Raw genomic sequence first — 9,338 nt, 5'->3', positions numbered from 1 at the left:
ATAGAGTCTGTGGAATGCTAGCTCCTGTGCCAAGCTCTGCTCACTGCAAATGCAACTCTTGTGCCACACTATTAAAAGAAAAGAGTTTTAAAAAAAAATGCACTTTTAACATTAAAAGGAAATTGCACTTTTTTTTTTACATACAGAAAATAAATACAGCTCATTAGTAGATATTTTATTAAATATAATGACACAGCGACAAGCTTTATTGTCACATGGTTGCTTTGTTCTTATACTGGGCTATTCCACAGTGTTTCTAAGAGAAACTTGCACAGGTAGATGCAGTGGCGTAACTACACTAAGGCCTTGTTCACATTGCGCTCGGCTCGCGTGTCCGTCCGTGTGGGATGTTTTTGAGGCGTTTTTCCTCTGATTCCCGGTGCTAAGCGTTTTTTTCCGAGCGGTTTTGTAATTCACTCCCTGACGCAAGTCGGGAAGTGAACTCTTTGACCCGAAAAAGAATAAATACAATGTATTTATTCTTAAAAACGCGAATGCAATCGCTACACAAAGCGATCTTGTGAGCGTTTTGCGTTTCTCCTATACTTTCCATTGAGGCGGAAACGCCTCAAAAATGGTACACTGAACAGACAGCGCGCGACCCGCGCTGATATGAACCTTCTCATAGACATTCATTGCAAGCGTTTGGTGAATGATTTTAAAAATCGACGGCGTGTAAAAAACAAAACAAAATGAAAACGTCTGCAGTGTGGGCAAGCCCTTAATGGGGCCCCCAGAGAAACTTGTATGCCCCCCTCCCAATGTTACACCCCCTTCCCATGCCCCCCCCCCCCCCCCCCCTTGATAACAAGTATGGCCACAAAAACACCTGATCTGAAGTATAGTCCCCTCTTCTAGTTATAACCTGGATCATAGACGTGTGAAAGTTTGCTGATAGTCTGTGTGGACAGGTGCAAGTGTAAAAAAAAAAAATGATTAAAAAAAACACCTCTGCACCCTCATGCAGCAACGTGGGAGTTTCTGGATAGTCCTGAGGCCACAGTGCTCCAAACACACCACCGTTGCCATGGTTGCAAAGGTGCTGCATTGCGCAGGGAGTACCACCGTTTATTGTGAATTTCAATTATTCATATTATTGCATTTTTAAAAAATAGAATAAATGTAATTATAATGCAAAAAAAATGGTTTTTGTAGAGGAGATGTTATGTCCTAAAATTAAGAGTATTATTTGCATTATGAGATGATAAAAGCACAATCAGCGCTATATTGCGCGTGCAGGACACATTGCTACTGCAGGATTATACTGTACTGCCAGTGAAAGCAGAAGAGGTGTGATGACAGGCTCTGTCCGCTAGAGGGAGCCGAGAGCCGAGCTAGGAGCTTAGTGCATCAGTCATTGGGAAGGGGAGACTGGCTGGATCTGTGCTGAGTTTATAGATCTGTGTGGAGGATCTATATATAGTGGATGCTGTTGTGTTTGCTTTTGTGAAATTTATACACAGCCGAGGCGGAAGTGTAAATAGGAGTTACAGAATCTGAGCTCAAGCCCAGGTAGAATATTCTGTTTTTCGTTTCTTAGTTTGTACAGAAAGATAAAAAAAACTGTAGTAAAAATAACATATTGAATAAAATTGCTTACTTTTACAATATTAATGTATAGATTATTTATTCAGTGTTTGTCCATTGTAACATCTTTACTCTCCCTGATTTATATTCTGAAATGTATTACAGGTGGTGACATCTTTAGTTCTGCCAGGTGATCTTTATGGAATGTTCATTACTGAGAGTTCTATGCACAGAGGGAGATACTGCTTGCTTGGCAGTTGGAAAAAGCCAGTATTTTCCCACAATGAGCTTTGCTTGCTTTTGGGATAACTGTTCTAAAGGACCACTACAGGGAAAAAAGTAAGCAGTTAAAATCTGACAGAACAGCATTGGACTAGTTCATCTCCTCATGGAGGATTCTCAGGGTTTTCTTTGTTTTCAAAAGCAATTCCTAAACCACAGTTGCTAAGTCTATCTGCCAAAATAGTGCGCAAGCGAGTAGGGAGGATGGCTGGTATCTTACTATTTTGGCTGTTTAGATTTTGCAACTGCCGTTCATTAAATGCTTTTGAAAACAAAGAAACCCCTGAGAATCCCCTATGAGGAGATGGACTAGTCCAAAACCTGTCAGTTCTGTCAGATTAAAGGACCAATACAGCAAAAAAAAAAAAAGTAAGCAGTTATAATCTGACTGAACTGACAGGTTTTGGACTAGTCCATCTCCTTATGGGGATTCTTTGTTTTCAAAAGCATTTCCTAAACCGCAGTCGCTAAGTAACTAAAAAAACAAAACAAGAATCCCCCATGAGAAGATGTCAGTTCTGTCAGATTTTAACTACTTACTTTTTTTTAGCTATGGTGGTCCTTTACCCCTAATCTATTTTGTGGGTCTAAAGTAAGTTCTTAAAGTGAACCTGATCTGAGTAAAGTTTTTTAAAATAAACACCTGATATACCTGCAAATGAATATTACATACTTACCTTGCTGCCAGTTCCTCTCAGAAGCTCGCCATTTTCTTCTTACAGCGATCCCTTTCAGTTCTGACAAGATTTTGTCAGAACTGAAATATATATGTTGCTGTCAGTTATATATCAGTTGTTGTCAGTTATAACTGAAAGAACAACTGATGTGCAAGGTAATGTCCATGTTTCCTTATGGCTCAAATGGGCGATATTACAGTTTAACAGTGTGCAGACCTGGAAGCTGTTATGGGGTAATGGCCATTTTCAAAATGGAGAGTGGAGAATTCAGGTTATCACAGTGGCCAAACAGGATGCGGGAGAGGAGTAAGAGATTGATGAGTAGACTACACAGGAGGTAAGTATGACGTGTGTATGTTTATTTTGCCGTTTAAAGACTACTGTAGGGGGTCGGGGGAAAAAAGAGTTGAACTTACCTGGGCTTCTAACAGTCCCCCGCAGACATCCTGTGCCCGCGCAGCCACTCGCCGATGCTCCGGCCCCGCCTCCGGTCCACTTCCGGAATTTGCAATTTTAAAGCTGAAAAACCACTGCGCCTGCACAGCCGCGCCCTCGTTCCCGCTGACTTCACTGGGAGCGTACTGCGCAGACGCAGACCGTCCTGGGCCTATGCTGTACACTCCCGGTGACGTCAGCGGGGGCAGGGGCACGGCTGAGCAGACCACTGCGGTTTTCCGACTTTAAAGTCTCAAATTCTGGAAGTGAACCAGAGGCGGAGCCGGAGCATCTGTGAGTGGCTGGGCGGGCGGTGGATGTCTGCGGGGGCAGTTAGAAGCCCCGGGTAAGTTCAACTCTTTTTCCCCTACAGTAGACCTGTAGGCTATGTTCACATTATGAATCGCGGATGGCCGTGCGTTCGGAACACAACGCATACGAACGTATGCCATTCGCGTTTCTATGCGTTGCGTGGCTGATCCCATTCACTTGAAGTGAATGGGTCAGCCGCGCATTTCTGCAAAAAATGCGTGCAGCATGCGTTCCCGGACCGCACTGGTCCAGAACGCATGCAGTGTGAGCATCAGACAGTGCTGTCTATGCACTATGCTGTCTATACTGTCTGATGCCTCCTGCACGCGTTCCCAAAATGCAGATGGGAACCTGAAGCAAACCTGAAGCAAGCAACAACAAAAAGATACTCACCTATATAGAAGGAAGACTCTGGATCATCCTACAGAGCCACCCGGGTGACCGGGTCCTCGCTCCATCCCATAGATCCACCACTGCAGAGACAATCATTGACTATCTCTACAGCCTAGTGGTGGGGGCGGAACTGGGGGAGGGGGCAGAGCTTGACCTCTTGACCTTAGAGAGCTTTAGTTAGTGCAGTTACACGGCTGGGACCCCTGCGCTGTTGGGCCCCAGAGCAGTGGTATGTTGTGCTGTCCAATATAGCAGCACCATAGCATTTATTTTGAGTGTGACGGAAAGCTGTTTTGGGCCAAACACCTCCGCCCGCTTGCTCCGACATTACAGACATGTTGATCCGCAGATTACACATCTTGCTGTAGACAGCCCCTTACACAGCAGTCTGACTACCGGAGACAGGAAAATGCCGGATGAGCAGAAATCCAGGCCTGTTATTTACAGTCATTATTTGGAATTTGAGGTTGCATCATGCGTCTCTGGAGGGGATAAACAGAGGGCGATTGTTCTCAGTAATACCTGGACTGCTGAAGAACCTCATTGTAAGCCAGCTTGTGGCGACTGCGAATATTCTACACCGGGCGGGTGAGCCTGGATACGGGGATAAGGGAGAACTGTAGTGAAAATAATGTCATAAATAAAATTGCTTATTTTTTACAATATTCATTTATAGATAATTTAGTCAGTGTTTGCCCATTGTAAAATCTTTCCTTTCCCTGATTTACATTCTATAAACAGACTCCATTTAGCCATGGACCCTGAACAAGCATGCAGCATACAAGGGGCTTGATTCACAAAAGGGTGCTAAGTGTTAGCACGCCATTGAAAAGCCCTTTAGGCCTCGTTCACATCTGCTGCGCTGAAAAATGTGTGAAAGCGCGTGGTAAAAATGTATGTGCTTGTGCGCGCTTTAGTGCGCGTTTCTGTGCGAGGCGCTGCGCTTCTTTCACGTTTTGCTTATTGTAGCAGTAGCAGTTGTCAATAAAACTTTGTTTTTCTATGTAAATGTATTTTTTTCTCCAATTAGGGGTAAAAAACGCATGCGCTTCTATGCGCTAAAAAAGCGCATCCATTCACTTGCATTGATGTGCGCTTTACAGCTCAGTGCACAGAAATGCATGCAACACTATGTTTTTGTAACGCTGCTCAGTGCAGTGCATAGATATAAACCAGCTACATTTAGTTACATTGGAAAATCAATACCTTGCTGATCGCACAGGGCAGTGCGCTGTGAAAAGCGCACAGAAACGGCCCAGATGTGAACGAGGCTTCGTTCACATCATACGCGCTTCCGTGCGGATATGGAAGCGTGTATGATGTGCTGAAACGCAGGAACGGCAGAAGGGCATAAATTGCCCTTCTACCGTTCACATCTACTGCGCTGCGCAGCAGTACGATGCGCTGGGAAGCGCTTGCGTAGTGCCAGTGGCGTAGCTTAGGAGCTGTGGGCCCCGATGCAAGTTTTACATTGGGGCCCCCCAAGCACTTTATACATAACAATTGATACGGCACACCAAAACCTGCCAATGGCAACTACAGTGTCAGAGGTGTAAGAAGGGAATGGGGAGCTGTTTGTTAATGATTACCACTATTTTAAGCATCTATAGAAGTGAATATTATGAGCACAGGACCAATAGACAGCTAATACTGAAGTTCAGGGAGGGCCCTTCGGGGCCCCTCTGGCCCAAGGGCTCCGATGCGGTCGCAACCTCTGCACCCCCTATTGTAGCACCCCCTATTGTACGCCCCTGCGTACTGCTGCCTGCATTTTGCCCGCACCGCAGAGCTGATCCCATCACTGTCAATGGATGGGATCAGCAGCGCAGTGGGCAGCGGCGCAGATGGCGTGCGATCGGATGCGCTGCGTACCGATTGCACAGCCATCTACGTTGGCTAGATGTGAACGAGGCCTTAGTGCAAAGTGCCTTTGCTAATATTCGCGCAAAAGTTTGCGCGCGCAAAGTTTACGTCACACCGTCCGCGTGCAAAATACCCTGGAAAGCTATTTTACACGCAGACGGTGCGACGTTTCGTGCACAACGGTGTGACGTTTCGGGCGCACCAACTTAACGCGCGATCACTAACAGCTTTGTATGTGCAAACTACTTAGCAGCCTAGTTTGCACATCCAAAGCTTTTAGGCTACTTACACACCAGGACGTTGCGTTTAGGGTACGTTATGGGCACATAACGTGCCCCTAACGCAACGCCTGGTGCTCTCTGGTGTGGACGTCAGAGTGAGCCGCGTTGTGCAGCTCACTCTGGCGTCCGTGATGCCGTGATGCGTACTCTTGGACGCATGCGGCATCACGTGGTCCCGCCCGGCCAATCGCCGCACAGAGCGGCCGCTCCAGGAAGTGAACACTGCAGATCACACCGTGCAGTGAATATTAATTAGCCATGTGCCTGGCCGCTCTCCACTCCTCCCCAACATGACTGAGCATGTGCAAACAGTCTAAAGCGGCTTAGCCGCGCATAACGCACAGCATGCAGCACTCTCAACGGATGTACTGCGTTACAATGTAACGCAACGTGGGCATTGTGAACAGCCCATTGATTTTTCATTGCTATGCAGTGGGGCTGCGTTACAGGCTGCACTAACGTGCGCCTGTAACGTCTCACTATGAAAGCAGCCTTAGGCGTGCTAACTAGGTTAGCACTCATTTGTGCATCAAGCCCTAGGTGTTTCTGACAATATTGTCAGATCTGACAAGATTAGCTGCGTGCTTGTTTCTTGTGTGATTCAGACACTACTGCAGCCAAATAGATCAGCAGGGCTGCCAGGCAACTGGTAATATTTAAAAGGAAAACCAATATGGCAGCCTCCATATACCTCTCAAAATACATAAAAAGAAAAGGTAGTCTGTTCTGCTAAACTTAGTAGTAGCTTTTCCATCTCTTCCTTCCATGGTATACACACGGGTAGCTGTTACCTGCGGCGATAAATGACATTTGCACGCCATATTTTCCCCCCGCTCGCGGTATTTCGGGACGTGCCCGGCTCCTACGACTCCCGATAGATCGTCGCACAAAAGACTTTTTACAAAGCGTATTTTATTTCGCTCTCCAGGTCAACAAACAAGCGAGCGTTTCAGCAATACGCCGGGCTGCCTACGCACGGCGGGCTATCAATGGATGATGCAAACACCTCACATGGTCCGCAAAAAGTAAAAAAAAAAAATGATTATCCATTAATGTCAGGCGGGCTGAAGAGCCGCAGCTCCTGAGGCCGTGAAGGGGTAATAATCGTCCTGCTGTTTTCTGATGCCTTCAGCTATACCGGGGAGTATTTTGTGATCTGCATGCAGCTCTTGTGCTGAATGACTCATCCTATCGCAGCTCCAACAATGCCTCGCTCAGCTTACACAAGTCACATGTCAGAGAGAGCAGAGCCAGTATCCGCAGGCAAAGTGCACTCTCCTGCGAGAGGGGCTTATTTCAATGAAGGCCGCAGCATGGGGATCGGTGGGGAGGAGGCGGGGTGTTGACGGGTGACACAAAGCCATGATCTGTTCCCGGTTTTATCAGCTCAATGAAACGGACTGGGAATCAGGCTGCTCAGGAAAAATGTCAGACGCATCACCATAAAGTCGCGGATTTATAAGTATAAGGCGGCATTCACAGTGGAGACTTGCAGTGTGTCCTGATGGCCGCATTGTAACGCAGGACGATGCGCTGGAATGCAAAAGCAATGTGACGTTCACAGTGCAGCCATTGCGGTGTGACAGAGTGCGGTAACCCATTGCATGATGCCTGTGTTAACGGCACATGAGTGAAGCATGTTTTTCATTGACTGTATGCTTCACTGTATGTGAAGTAATGTGCGGATAACATGCGGCACCGCTTTCTCATTATGTTCCGGCTGTCACAGGGAACACGACACAATGCAAAGCCCACTGTGAACCCAGCCTAAGGCCCTGTTCACACTATACATGCTGCTGTCCATATTTGGGCAGCGCATATTGATGACATCATCAAGCCGGGACTTGACAGAGTTAGAGCAAGCAGGAATGCTGTGCAGAGTGGAGTGATGATCACCGGGGCAATGTCAGGAAGGTGAGTTCTGGTCCTCTTCTTCCCCCTACTACCACCGGTGCTCAACAGTGATCATGTGATCAGGAGCCAATCACCATGGCTCCTGATCACTGAGTGGAGATGTTGGCTGTCATATGACAGCTTAATCTCCCCTCTTGGGGGCACACGATTGTGGCAGGAGCAGAAAGAGGAGGTGGCGTAAATCCTATGCCGCATCAGAGTTATGGTGGCCATACATGGTACAATTTTTTCATACAATCTTACCATTTCTATGTAATATAAGAGAACTGCATAAATTATCCTTTCAGTATATTCACTTAATTTACCCTTATACTACATAGAAATGGTAAGATTGTATGAAAAAATTGTACCACGTATGGCCATCATTAGGCAGCCACAAGTGCAGCGTAGGATTTACTTGCTGCGGTCCCCAGAAGGTTAAACTTGGTCCCTTTGGTGCCACAAAACGGAAGTATGCATAGGCAAGCGCGGGGGGAGGGGGGGATTACAGCTGCCCAGAATCCCCCCTAAGACCAGCAGCATGTGTACAGAGCATAGAGCAGCTCTGGGGAACTTAAGGGTCAGGTATGAGCACAGCCTTGTGCCCTGCTGTGTGAAGGCTTCACTTTCCCCTTCATCACCAATGTTGGCTGTCCTCATTATTATCTGTATCCAAACTGCTCCTGATCGATCCCGTTGTCCATCGGTCAGTCGGACGGGAAATTGCATTATGTGTATCCAGCATGATGTCCTACCATATTATTATACTGTATTGTACGCGCTGAGGGAGACCTTTCAGGAATCCCTCCCTTTGAAAATCCTGGGTTTGCCCCTGGTACGGTGGATTTCAAGCACCTGGATCCAACAACAGCTGTGTGACAGGTGAGTATGATGGACCTGCACTCACCTTCTCAGTGTTGGGCTCCAGGTGTGAAGATCATATTCCCCCCACCCCCCTTCCTGTAGTCAGGTCAGATACAGGTGTGAGTGGAGTGACCCCAGGGTCAGGGGGCGTGTGACAGCGCCGTATTTGGGAGACGGTGGATTTGACCTGACGTTGCCGCTGCTGCTGACCTTTCGGGATGTGCAGTTCCCTCGCTTGTAAAAACAAACAGCAGTTTTATGAGATCATCGGGATGTGTCATACTCAAAACAAATGCTCCTAATCCACGGGCTGAATTATCCCCTGACAGGAGATTTACTGCAGATGATGTGTGTGAATTATCAGCGTGCAGGCTGCTGTGTCTGCAGAACCAAACATGACGGAGATGAGGCCCAGAGAGACACATCTGCAGCCAGGATGAGCAGCCGCATAGATGTTCTAGTGCTCATTCCTTACTCAGCGGCGTAACAATAGACCCTGCAAGGGATGCAGCCACAGGGGGACCCAGAAGCTTCAGCGGGCCCCGTGGGGGGAGGGGGGGGGAGTTTCTTTTCCCTGTCCTGAGAGACTGACAACAGAGGCACAGAGGGAAAAGAAATCTTTCTGTTTTCTGCACAATTGTTCTATGGTATATGGAGGCTGCCATATTTATTTTCTTTTAAGCAATACCAGTTGCCTGGCAGCCCTGCTGGTCTGTTTGGTTGCAGTAGTGGCTGATTCACACCAGAAACAAGCATGCAGCTAATCTTGTCATATCTGTCAAAATTGTCAGAAAAACCTGATCTGCTGCAT

Source organism: Hyperolius riggenbachi, chromosome 5 (genome assembly GCF_040937935.1).
Source record: "Hyperolius riggenbachi isolate aHypRig1 chromosome 5, aHypRig1.pri, whole genome shotgun sequence".
In the NCBI taxonomy this organism is placed as follows: domain Eukaryota; kingdom Metazoa; phylum Chordata; class Amphibia; order Anura; family Hyperoliidae; genus Hyperolius; species Hyperolius riggenbachi.
This window is presented reverse-complemented; position numbering follows the sequence as displayed.